The following is a 12,430-nucleotide window of genomic DNA, read 5'->3' on the forward strand; positions in this document are numbered from 1 at the left end:
ATTTGCTGCCATGACACTGCCAGTGTGTGGGAATGCGCCAAATGCCATCAGTCCTTTACATGGTCATATATCTTCAAGCAATGAGTGAGGCAAGAGAAATGTTTTTAGGTGTAGCAATTACATTTAGAATGTGTGAAAGGACTTAAGTGAGACACAGTGTCAATTTTTCACTCCATTTAGAGAAATGGCAATAGTTACTGAAAGGTACGTATCAGCTGGGCTGATGCCTACTAAATAGAGACTTTATTTTGGAAGCAAACTCAAGTGATATAATGGAGGTTTTTGTCCCTTTTTTCATTCCAGTGTTATTTTGCTATTTTCAAGTGCCTTTTTACTTCATGTTTTCAAGCCAGCAGAGTAGTCAGACTTTGAAATGGTTTTCCAGAGTGTTTCTGGACAGTGACAGAAAACCTAATGAAATCTGAGGTGGTGATTTTTCTGTTTATGAACAATATTTTGTGGGAGGGATGTGTGCAATAGTAAAAGAGACAGGAGTTTTCTAGAAACCCTACCAGTCTTGCTTTTGTACACCCTTAATGTCCTAGTTTGGCCGGATTAAGAAGACTTCTGCCAGTTTGTAGCAAGTAAGGGCCTGGTTTAATCTCAGATTCAATGTTGTCAGCCTTGAGAAAATAATTGACACAAATTCAGGAACTAAATGCAGTCTCAACAGAAGTGTGGGGTTGCAAGTGGAGGCAGAAGGACAGACCATGGTTTATTATCCTCTTCTTACCCTTAAGTCAATGAGAGCTTGGATGTGTTCTTTGCATCCTGGTGTCTTGTATGTCCAGGACTTAATTTCTGAGCACATCAGGGCATTTGTGTAATACTCTTTATGGCGGCAACTTAATGTGGCACACAGAAGGTAAAATTAAATAGGTACATAAATCTTCTCAGCCACAGTGGTTTACATGTGTTCCTTCTTTGGTTTGATACAAATAATTCACTAATGCATTTCTTCATCTGTCTTAGAAATTATCTTTGCATCATGCACCTATTACTCTGCTCAGAAGTACCTAGCTGTGAGGTCAGGCTTTTCCTACTCTCCATTTTTAATAGAGGGAGATTATTTAAAGCTGCAGGTAGCCCCAGAGTGTCTCTTTTGGCCTTTGCTGAGAAAAGCCCTGGATTCCCATGTCTGTTGCACACTTACCTAACGACACAATTGGTTTCGTTATCAGTCCTTAGGGAAGATCAAAACAAAATGAATTGGGAAGAAGGAGGTAGTAGAAAAAAAGAGGCTGTTATTTTCAGTTCTAGTTATTCTGGAGCAAAGATCCTCGATATCTGTTGACTATCTATAGCTTAAATTTGTTCTGTTTAAAGGGTTTATATTAGCTGAGGATCTGGCTCCTTGTGCTTAGCAGGATATTTATTTGAAGTTATATTGGTTTTTCCCTTTTTTTGAATATAGCGCTTCAGACATTTCAAGAAGTTCATTCTGGGGGAAATGTTGTCTTACCATAACAGCTGGCTGTTACAGTGCTGTAATTCCAGCTTTATCAAATATCTAAGCAGAAGCATTAACTGCTGTCACAACACGAAGTATCTAAAAGGCCCGTATGTTTCATAATATCCACTACAACTTTGTTACAAACAACTGAATGTTTCAGCTACAAGCGCTAATGCTGCGGCCACATTGATTTACATCTGTGTCATCCCATGGGCATCACTATTCCTGTGAGAGTGTGGCCCTGGCAGAACATCAGCCAATCTGTTTCTCTCCATTTTTGGCTGGCTAGAGCTTTGAGCCAGGGTCTGTTTCTGATTATGTGTCAGATATTACGCACAGGAGAGGAATCCAGAACCCATGTTAGGCACCATGGGAAGCTAAGTACCTCCTAATGGGATCCAGAAGCAGCAGCAGACTGAGCAGAGCACAGTCTAAGTCCAGCGTGGCCAGCCTACCGCTGCCTGAAGCTAGCTGATGGGAGACATCCATGACTAATTTCTGGACCATTTCTGACCTCAGCACAGGCTACCTTGGAACAGTAGTAGCACTTTGAGCCACTTGGGAACCTTGGTTGTGAAGAGAGGTACTGACATGCTTTCTTACAGAGAAATTTAAAGTTTAGTTTAAGTGGAAGTGCTGCAATTTCTTTTGTATACTAGCTTAACAATTGGGAAATGAGAGACTTGGATTCAGTTCTCTCCTTGGTCTTGGTATTCAGTGATGGCAGCACTAGGAAGAAATACCCCAGCCATCATGTTAATGGCTACATTAGTGGGAGCTACCAGCCATTCATGTTCCACTCTTTGGGAGCAGCAGAGAAAAGCATTTGAGATTCATGGGGTTGGAAAGACAAGTGTGTTTGAACTTGGCTGTGAGTACACTAAGAAGGGTGCCCATCCCCACACTGAAAATTGTACTCCTTTCTGTAAGATACAAAATCAATGCTCTAAGCAGGGGCCAGAACCCAGTTCTCCCTTGATTAGCACCATTGCACCACCTGACAGTATTGTGCTCCTATTTCGCATTTCTCAGATTAATCTCATTTTAAAACGTGAGAGTTTAAACTGGGCTCCAGCTCCTGCTTAGATAATTGATTTTGTGTGAAAAGTGAAAACGGTTCCGACACACCTGAACCTTCACTGTGGCATTTACTGCCATGCATCATCATGTAAAGGGAATGAGGGAGCAAATGTCTGAAAGAACACAACAGCCACAGCTGCAATTTGTACAGTCCCTGTCAGTGTTCAGGACTGTAAATGTCTACAGGGGCAAGCCTTTTAGGGAAATTGGGAAGAAGAATATCAAGGTTTTGGATACCAGCCAAGCACAGGAGTGAGCTAAGCATTGACTTGTTTCTTTCTGTAAAGACTGGGGTACTACCTAAGGTATTCGAAAATGTCCACCCACAGGAAAACTCTACAGCTAAGCAAGGAAATGTCTTTGGAAATTAGGGTTGGACGGCAGTTGAAAAAGGTTATTTGAAGTGCAGCTGTAGTCTGAAGCTCCTTTGTAAAGCTACATCTCAATTTAAGCACTGAAATACTCAGCACAGGTGAGGCTGCACCTCAAATCCTTTGCTCAGTTCTGGGCCCCTCACTGAGACATTGAGGTGCTGGAGCAGGGCCAGAGAAGGGCAATGGAGCTGGTGCAGGGTGTAGAACACAAGTGTTATGGGGAAAGGCTGAGGGACCTGTGGGGTGATAGTCTGGAGAAGAGAAGGCTCAGGGGGGACTTTATGGCTCTCAACAGCTGTCTGGCAGGAGGATGGAGCCAGAAGGGGGCTGCTCTCTGCTCCCAAGGAACAAGTGATTGGACAAGAGGAAATAGCCTCAAGCTGCACGAGGGGAGGATTAGATGGAGATGAGGAACAATTCCTTCCCCAAAGGGTGTTCACAGATTGGAACAGGCTGCCCAGGGCAGTGCTGCAGTCACTGTCCCTGGAAGTGTTCACGCACTGTGTAGATGAGGCTCTCAGTGCCATGGGTTAATGGTGGCCTTGGCAATGCTGGGCAGCGGTTGGACTGGATGATCTTAAAGGTCTTTTCCAACCTGGTTGATTGTGTGATTCTGTCATCCCGGCGACTGATAAGCTGGTACTTAAAAGAGGAATGATTATCTTCCCTCTTGTAAATTCTGTCCTCCAAGCCTCTGGTTGTTGATTGCATGGATGAACTCTCTCCACCCTTCTGTGGAAATATTGTCTTACTTAGAGCTTGTAGTGGCATTGTTACCTATTCCATCCGAAGTGTAATGCTTACTGTCTCTACAGGCCACCACACAGTGGAAATGAGCTGTCTTTGACCTTTTTTCATAATTTTAACTCCCTTAAGATTTTAGAGAAATGAAATCACTGAATAACTTACATTTTTTCCCAAGTTTTTGCCCTTTGCTTTCCAGTCTTTATAAATAAACACAAGTAACTGTATGTAGTTCTGGCCATTTTGTGTTGTGCCACTGATACTTTTGGAAGAATGAGGTTGTATTTGATGGGGGCATATTAGTGTAGTACACTGCTGATAGAATATTGTATCTCTGGGTATATACTGACATGGTTTCTCATCTGTTAATAGAAGGCCTCAAAAAATTACAGAAGCAAAGCTTCATGTAGCCTTCAGGGGGCTTTGCCTGACTATGGACTGAGCACATTTGGGAACTGTGTGACTAGCAGAAGCACTCAAATGCGTTTGCATTATGGTGCATTATGCAACAACAGTGGGGAAGGGAGATTTTGGCTGACAACTCTTGGAGAGTCTCCCAAGTTCTTATAAAACATACCATCCTTTGTGGGATTGCTTGTGCCCAAGCTGAATGGGCAGGACTTTGGTTTCATAAGAGCCAGAGCAGTGAAATGGGTAAGTCTCTATTTATCTGTTTTTGACAGATGAGAGCTTGAGTCAGGATCGCTGCAATTTGAACCCCTTATTAAAGGCATGATAATTATTCCAGATTGGATGTTCCTCATGTATTAAATCTATATGTATATACTGCTGCTTAACTCCCACTGGTTATACTCTTACTGTCATCAGGGTTGGCAGGAGTTTTGCTCCTGACTTAGCAGGGATCAAGGCTAGATTCTTTGCCTGGTAGCCAGGGTTTGTGTTTTCATAGTTGCAGGAAATTCCTCCTTCTGAGCTTTGGCTATATTGTTGTATCAGTGATCAGTTTGCAAGAACTTTTTCCTTGCAAAAGCAGATTCCTTTCCAGAATTTCTTCTCCAGAATACAGTGACTGATAAAACAGTTCTCATTTAAATAATGCCCAGTGTATCAAATAAAATAGGCAAATCCATCTTTAGTGCCTTTGGTATGTCCCCTCTAAGCTGCCAACTTTCCAGTGGAACACTGGTTGAGTTGCCTAAGAAGACTCCAGAAATAAAGTGATGAAAAATACAATCTAAAAGGCAGAGATTCTTGGTTCTGCTTCCCACCTCTGTTAAACAAGGAGATTACTTTTGTTAAAATAGCTGTTCTGTTAGTTCCTTGCAAAGCAGCTGTTCCCACTTAACCATAGGTTTTTCAAAAGTAGCCAAAGTTTGCAGCTCTTTAGGCTTCAAATACTTCCCAAATGTCAAGTTACCATCAGTTTCTTTCTAGGTAACTGCAAAGAAATGAATGTAAACTTGCAGTTCTAGAGCTTCTTCTTCCCTTGACCCTGTTGAGAGGGTGATACAGAAGGACCAGAGTAGCAGCGGTACAGCAACGAAGCACAGTTTAGTTATACAAGTTGACTCAGGAGTATCTGACAGGAGCGAGAAAAGAATTCTGGTATGGACTATTGAAACTCATGCCAAACACACACAAATAATACTTCCCAATGGTGAGATAGGAGCCTTCCTATCTTTATTCCGCTACTTTGCTTTTGCTATGAATGATATCCAGGAACACTCCCTCTCTGCTTGAAATTTGATCTCACTGTTTCCTAATACAGTCTGTATCTAGGCAGATTTGTACATAGCCCATGCTCCTCTATGTCACTCATGGAGTGTGTAAAAACAATCAATTTACCACCCTCTAATAGAGCTTTCTCCTGCCAACCTTGTGTGCTGCTTTTGGTCCTGCTTGAATAAACTGAGAAATAAGAGGAGTTCTGCCCAGTTATAATGTAATTTTAACAATGTACCAGTGGTATTGCCAAAACAAATAGGTGCTGGGTACAGGTGGGTAGGCTGTGTTAACAAAACATTAGTTAAATTATTTGGAATGCAGATACAATACTTGGATTGTAGGCTGTGGGGAAAAATAACAGGGCATTTGGGGCCACCCAGAATGCAAGACAGCAGTGGCAGCATTGAAAATTCAGTCACAGTAATGGAGGCCTCAGATCTATATGCACAAGCCATAAACAGGTCACTAAAGAAATGTAGCTTTAGAAGCTGAGTCAGTTGATTTTGTTAATAAAGAGAACAGAGAACAAGTCAGTAAAACAAATAAAACCTAAAACATGCAATAAACTGAGAAATAACATGGAACTGTGAGCCAGCCAAGAAGGACCAGCTGCCAGCCTTCCTTTCTTAAGAGTCTTGGGGAACATGGTTTAGCACAATGTGTCCCTGCCCATGTCAGGAGGGTTGGAACTAGATTATCTTCAGGTTCTTTCCAATCCTAACTATTCTATGACTCCATGATTCTATGTAAAAGTGACCTAAAGTAAGGAGAAAGAAATGCACAATATAATTCTCCTCCTGGCAAAAAGGAAGAAAAAATCATAAGTGTTAGCATTGTAATCATGGCAAAGTACTTGGAATATTGACAGCTTACTATAACCAAGCCTTGCTTCTTCTAAAGAAGATCTTTTGAGTCCAGTGGGAGGGTGAGCATGATACCAGAGAAAGGCATAGACAGTGCTAGGTTTGTGTATAGTAGTTTGAATTAGAATGTTATTGAAGAAGCTGCAATAATCAGCTAATTGGACTATAAATCTTAGCATGATTGTAACTCTTTCAGTTGCGAAGACTTGGCTTTATGTTTATGGAATTTTTTTTTAGCCCACACAGATTGCATGGGATGTTTGTTCTGGGCCCTAAACATAAGGACAGACAGATAAACTCCGCTGTAAATAGTTGGTGGAGAATGTAGGCAACAAAGGCTGTGACCTGTGCTGCAAAACAGCCCAGCAAACCAGGAATGGGATGAGAATGTGCCCAGCACTCAATATGATCTCACCAGCACTGTGCAAACACCTAAAGCTGGTTGTGTGATATGAAAGCACACAATTATGTAAACCTGGGTCTAAAACTGTCTTTTAGTACACAGATCAGATGGCTGCAAGAGGTTACTGGGATACCACCCTCCACTTGCTCCACAGATGGATTATTCTTTGTTAAAAACAAATAGAGAGGTGTAGTTGGTATTGCATGGATCTGTGAAAATCTGCTTCCACAAGAATGTTGGAATTCCTAATAGAAGTGAAGTGTTAAGACTTGATGCCTGAATACAACTTATTTTCTCTAAAGATGCAACCTGTGAATAGAAATTGATGCAAGAGTCACTAAATACTTACTGACTAGAAGAGATTACAGTGATCTTCTTGCATAAGCACCTGCTGCAGGAATGCCTACATGTAACGTGTGTTTGCAGCCCAGAACTCCCTGTATCCTGGCTGCATCCCCAGAGCATGAGCATCAGGTCAAGGGAGGGGATTCTGCCCCTCTGCTGCACTCTGGGGAGATCCCCCCTGCAGTCCTGATCCAGCTCTGAGGCAACAACACAAGAGGGACATGGAGCTGTTAGAGCAAGTGCAGAGGAGGCCATGGAGATGCTGTGAGGGCTGGAGCAGCTCTGCTCTGGAGCCAGGCTGAGAGAGCTGGGCTGGTTCAGCCTCGGGAAGAGAAGGCTCCTTAAGGGGAGAGCTTAGAGCAGCTCCAGTGCCTAAAGGGGCTACAAGAAACCTGGAAGGGGGCTTTGGACAGGAGCCTGTAGGGACAGGACAAGGGGAATGGCTTTAACCTGACAGAGAGGAGATTGAGATGAGCTCTAAGGCAGAAGTTCTTCCCTGTGAGGATGCTGAGGTGCTGGCACAGGGTGCCCAGAGAAGCTGTGGCTGCCCCATCCCTGGCAATGTTCAAAGCCGGGTTGGACACAGGGGCTTGCAGCAGCCTGATCTAGTGGAAGGTGTCCCTGACCATGGCAGGGGTTGGAGCTGGGTGAGCTTTAAGCTCCCTTACAATCCAAACCAGTCTGTGATTCTGTGATACAGTAATAAGAACCAGTGAGCAGTACTTTGGTAACACCTATGCACTGCAGGCAGTTCCTGGGGAATTCATAAATGAATATGAATGAAGGGAAAAATAACAAGGTGTCCTGTTTCCAGTCTGCTCAGGCAGTGGCCACTGGCAGCTGCAGTGCTGATACACAGAGGAGTGACTGACCTGACTTGCCTCTTTTCCAATCCCCTCTGCAAATAATCCTTTAACTCAAGACAGGTAACGTGGGTTTGTGGTGTGCTCATTTCAAAATGCAGGAGGTTTTACCTCTGGTAGAACAGATGCGCTTACATTTCAGGAAAGCTGGCGTAATTTATTTTGTGTGAAGTTGTTTGCAGAGGCACACTTTCCTCCTCTCTTCTCAAAACATAGAACTTCCAGAAAGCATTTTGTAGGCAAAATGCTTTTGCCAGGGGATGGGTGGATGTGGGGGTGTGGGCTAGACTGGGGCTTGCATAAAAGGGTTCTGTCATAGTCCACACCTAATTTACAAACCAACTCTATTAAGGCTGCTTTGTTTAAAAGAATGTTGGAACAAAACATTATTAATTTTAATTATAGAGCCATAACAATTCTCGCAGACAGAGCACAGATTGGCCTGATAAAACCTAGGTAGGGTAAATCAGTTACCCAGTTGTGACTATTTGCTTTACAGATCTTCTTGAGGTTTTTAGTTTTCAAATAAATGCATAATGCTTCTGTCCTTCCCTTTGATTCACTGAAGATGCTTTGTAACAGATGAACTATCAGTAATGGTTTGATTGTTTTGAATAGACAGCGTCCTTGTTGCAGAAACTGCTCCTCCCTGCACAGTTTCTGAGATTGTGCATGCGAGTCCAGAGAAGGCCACGGAGATGCTCCAAGGGCTGGAGCACCTCTGCTATGGAGACAGGCTGAGAGAGCTGGGCTGGTTCAGCCTGGAGAAGGATCAGCCTTCCAGTGCTAAAGGGGCTACAAGAAATCCGGAGATCGGCTTTGGACACGGGTATGTAGAGACAGGACAAAGGGGAATGGCTTTAACCTGACAGAAGGGAGATGAAGATGAGCTCTTAGGCAGAAGTTCTTCCCTGTGAGGGTGGTGAGGTGCTTGCACAGGGTGCCCAGAGAAGCTGTGGCTGCCCCATCCCCGGCAGTGTTCAAGGCCAGGTTGGATGGGGCTTGGAGCAACCTGCTCTAGTGGAAGGTGTCCCTGCCTGTGGAGGTGTCCCTGCCTGTGGCAGGGGGTTGGAACTGGATGAGCTTTAAGGTCCCTTCAACCCAAACCAGTCTGGGATTCTGTGATTCTGTAATATATTTAGGCTATGCTTTATTTCACATGAGTTTTGATAATCTGTTACCCAACACATTTCCCATCTTTTTTCCAGCTACTCACAGTACATGAGATATGTCACTAATGACCAGATTTTCAGAAGTTTATCCCCTCCAGAGAGGAACTTTCCTGAAAATCTGGTAACTGATTTCATATTTATGTTGAAATTTCAGCTTTTCTGAAACAGTGAGGTTTAACCTCTGTGCTCTCTGTTTTCAAGGGTATTTAGATCTGAAAACTTTTTGAATGACAGGCTGATAAGCACTAATGAAGACAGCTGTTAGTGTGCCTCATTATGCTGTGACCTTCTGCAGAGAAGTTGCTGAATACCTAGGGGCAGGTGAGACTTTCTCCTGGCATGGCAGGGTCTGGAAGTGAGTAGTGATTCACACTGGTTACCTGCTATTAGTTTGACTTCAGTTCGAACATCCATAGTGGGTGGAGTAGAGAGCAACTGAAGAGGTACTGGAATAAGTGAAATGTGCCTACAGGTATCCACAATTTAAAATGTATCCACTTCTTATGCTCTGTGCACTTGTGTTTTTACTGCTAAACCACTACCAGTAACAAATCAGAATGATATCTGCATGTGCAGGTGGCTGATCATTCCAGCATGACTCTGTGACAAGTGAAGAGCTCTGTGGCACAGTATTTGTTATGGCCCACCAAGGAAAAAAGCTCAAATCACCTGGATCTCTTTGGTCACCAAAGGCATTTAGAGTCATTGTCAGACCCTCATGAGTCACACCATTGACTATAAATTTAATTACACCTAATGTAATTCTGCGTAACTGATAGAATTTTTATTAAAGTAATTTGGGCACAAAGAGCTGTTTCAGGTTCCAGGAGTTCTGAACTTACTATGGAGCTGCATAAAATAAAATAGTATTTGTTCAAAATGCTGCTTACTCAAACCAGTACTTACTGAGGATGCTCAATGAATGTAGTTTAGCCATATTTAATACTTAAAAGCAGTGTAGATACACTGTGCTTCTGTGGTAGTTTCAAAGTATCTGAAGATTTCCGCAAACTACAGATGCTTAGGAGAAATTAGCTTTGAGTTATAATTGTGGCTTTCCTTTTCCTCGCTTGAAATTCAGCTCAGCAGAGAGAGCACAATGGTTCTTTCACATTAGTTGTAACCCAAAACTATTCTCTAGGAAACTTCTTAGTAGTTTGAAAGAGAGCACATACCGAGGTGAGCAGCTGTGGAAAGCTGCAGAGGGTAAAAGTAATTCATAGTCCCTGTAGATTATACAGCCAAGCCCAGCATCAGGCTGTGACCTTTCTGAACATCACCTATTGATTAGAAGCAGACTGGCAGTTGTTTTTAAATTGGGTTTTATATCTATTCAAGCTGTGTTTCTCATTGCTCTTACTTTTTTACTTCTAGAATGATAGAACAGTTAGGGTTGGAAAGGACGTTAAGATCATCTAGTTCCAACTCCCTGCCATGAGCAGGAATCTGAGTTTCCTCTAAATTTACCTGCCATCACTTCAAGGTACCTGCAAGCTTCAGCATTTTTCATGTTCTTTCTAAGAATAAAAGGATTCCTTCTGTTTTTCTTGATCTGTAATTGAGGGGGTATTTAGAAAATATCCCAGATCCACTCTGTTTTCCTCTTTGGGTATGCTACCTTTTTAGAGAACCTCCATATCAAAACACAGTACACACTTGAGGCATCCAGGGGCTGAACCTTCAGGCCTGTAATCTTAGCTATGTGATGGGTAATTGAGAACAGTTAGTGGTTAAGCACTGGGTAAGTCCAACGGCTACTCAGCAGAATATTTCACTAGTCACAACCTCTTCTATGTTGATGTAACCTAATGTGTGGCAAACACTGTAATTTACATCATGACTGCCTGGCACTTGTCTTCAAGCACATTCCAAGGAGCAGAACAGCACCTCAGGTTACACACCAGTGGTATCCAGAACTGGCTTCTCTAGAAGCGTTAAGTGTGTCTGTACCCATCTCCCTACTCACACTGTGTTAGTCATTGCTGTGTTTTGGGCTGACTAAAGAACAGGCGATCCAAGAGTGATCAGCATCTCCAAAATGCTTCCTGGGCAGCCAGGTTAGTGTTCAAACTAGGCTATGCTCCCTTGTTGTGTCACTGAATGCCCTTTTAAAAAGCTCCTCTCCAGATTTCTTGTAGCCCCTTTAGGCACTGGAGCTGCTCTGAGGCCTTCCCTTAAGGCACCTTCTCTAGGCTGAACCAGCTCAGCTCTCTCAGCCTGGCTCCAGCCAGGAGATCCAGCCCTTGCAGCATCTCTGTGCCCTCCTCTGGACTCGCTCCAATAACTCCAAGTCCCTCTTGTGTTGTCGCCTCAAAGCTGGACACAGGACTGCAGGGGGTCTCACCAGAGCAGAGTAGGGGGGAGAATCCCCTCCCTCAGCCTGATGGCCACACTCCATCCTATGCAGTCCAGCACAAAGTTGAGTACAAAACTGTATAAATATTAAAGAGTCCAAGGAATTGTTTTGAAAATGTAGAATTTCTAACTAAATGGGCAAAACCCAAAGGCTGTGTCACCACCTGGCTAAAAGAAGTGCCAGATGCAGGGCAAGCTTTGTCTTTGTGTGGGTTGTATCAACATACTCCAGTGGTGACCTGTGTGTTCTCCTGAAGAAAATAGTGTGTCCATACAAACTAACATCGAAAAAAGCTATTTCAATCTAAGCAACTGCCAGACAGTCAACATGTCTTGTTTAAAGGATGCTTTGCAGGGCTGATCTGGGACCTGCAGCGTGACTGTTGTTGGATCTGTAGCAGCAAATCTGCTTATCTTCAAATAGCTGCCTGAGTTGCCAACTTTTTTTCACTGGTTAGGTCATAGAGCAGCCGCCATCTCCTAGCAATATATCAATGTTACACAAGAGTGTTTATGAAAGCACTTTAAAAACAGTTTCATTGGCTGCATCCCTTCTGCTGCAGGGTGATAGAGTGTGTTAGTGTGCTGATGGCTCTGCAAAGAATGGGTAGCTGGGCTTGTGAGACATGATGCTCAGGCATCACTCGCTGCACAAATTGATGATTTCTTGTTGCAAGTGGTCCACCTGAGTGGAGTTTATGCTTGTTTTATAATTTATGAATAATAGGATCTTATCTTAGAATCCCAGACTGGTTTGGGTTGGAAGTGACCTTAAACCTCATCTAGTTCAAACCCCCTACCACGGGCAGGGACACCTTCCACTAGAGCAGGTTCCTCCAAGCCCCGTCCAGCCTGGCCTTGAACACTTCCAGGGGACATCAAATCCATCCTCACCAAGGTCAAAAGGGAGAAGGGGAGAGCTGGCTGAATGTGGCTGTGATGCTTTATGGATGTTGGTGCCTCACTGCGTGCTTCTCAGGTCATTTTCTCCATCTCTTGTGCACAGTTTCTCCGACAGGCTGTTGCAAATACCTGTGACTGATGCTAACCAAGCAGCAGATGTCAATGCCACCTTGTTACCTTTGGAGTTGT

Source organism: Melopsittacus undulatus, chromosome 1, assembly GCF_012275295.1.
Source record: "Melopsittacus undulatus isolate bMelUnd1 chromosome 1, bMelUnd1.mat.Z, whole genome shotgun sequence".
NCBI lineage: Eukaryota > Metazoa > Chordata > Aves > Psittaciformes > Psittaculidae > Melopsittacus > Melopsittacus undulatus.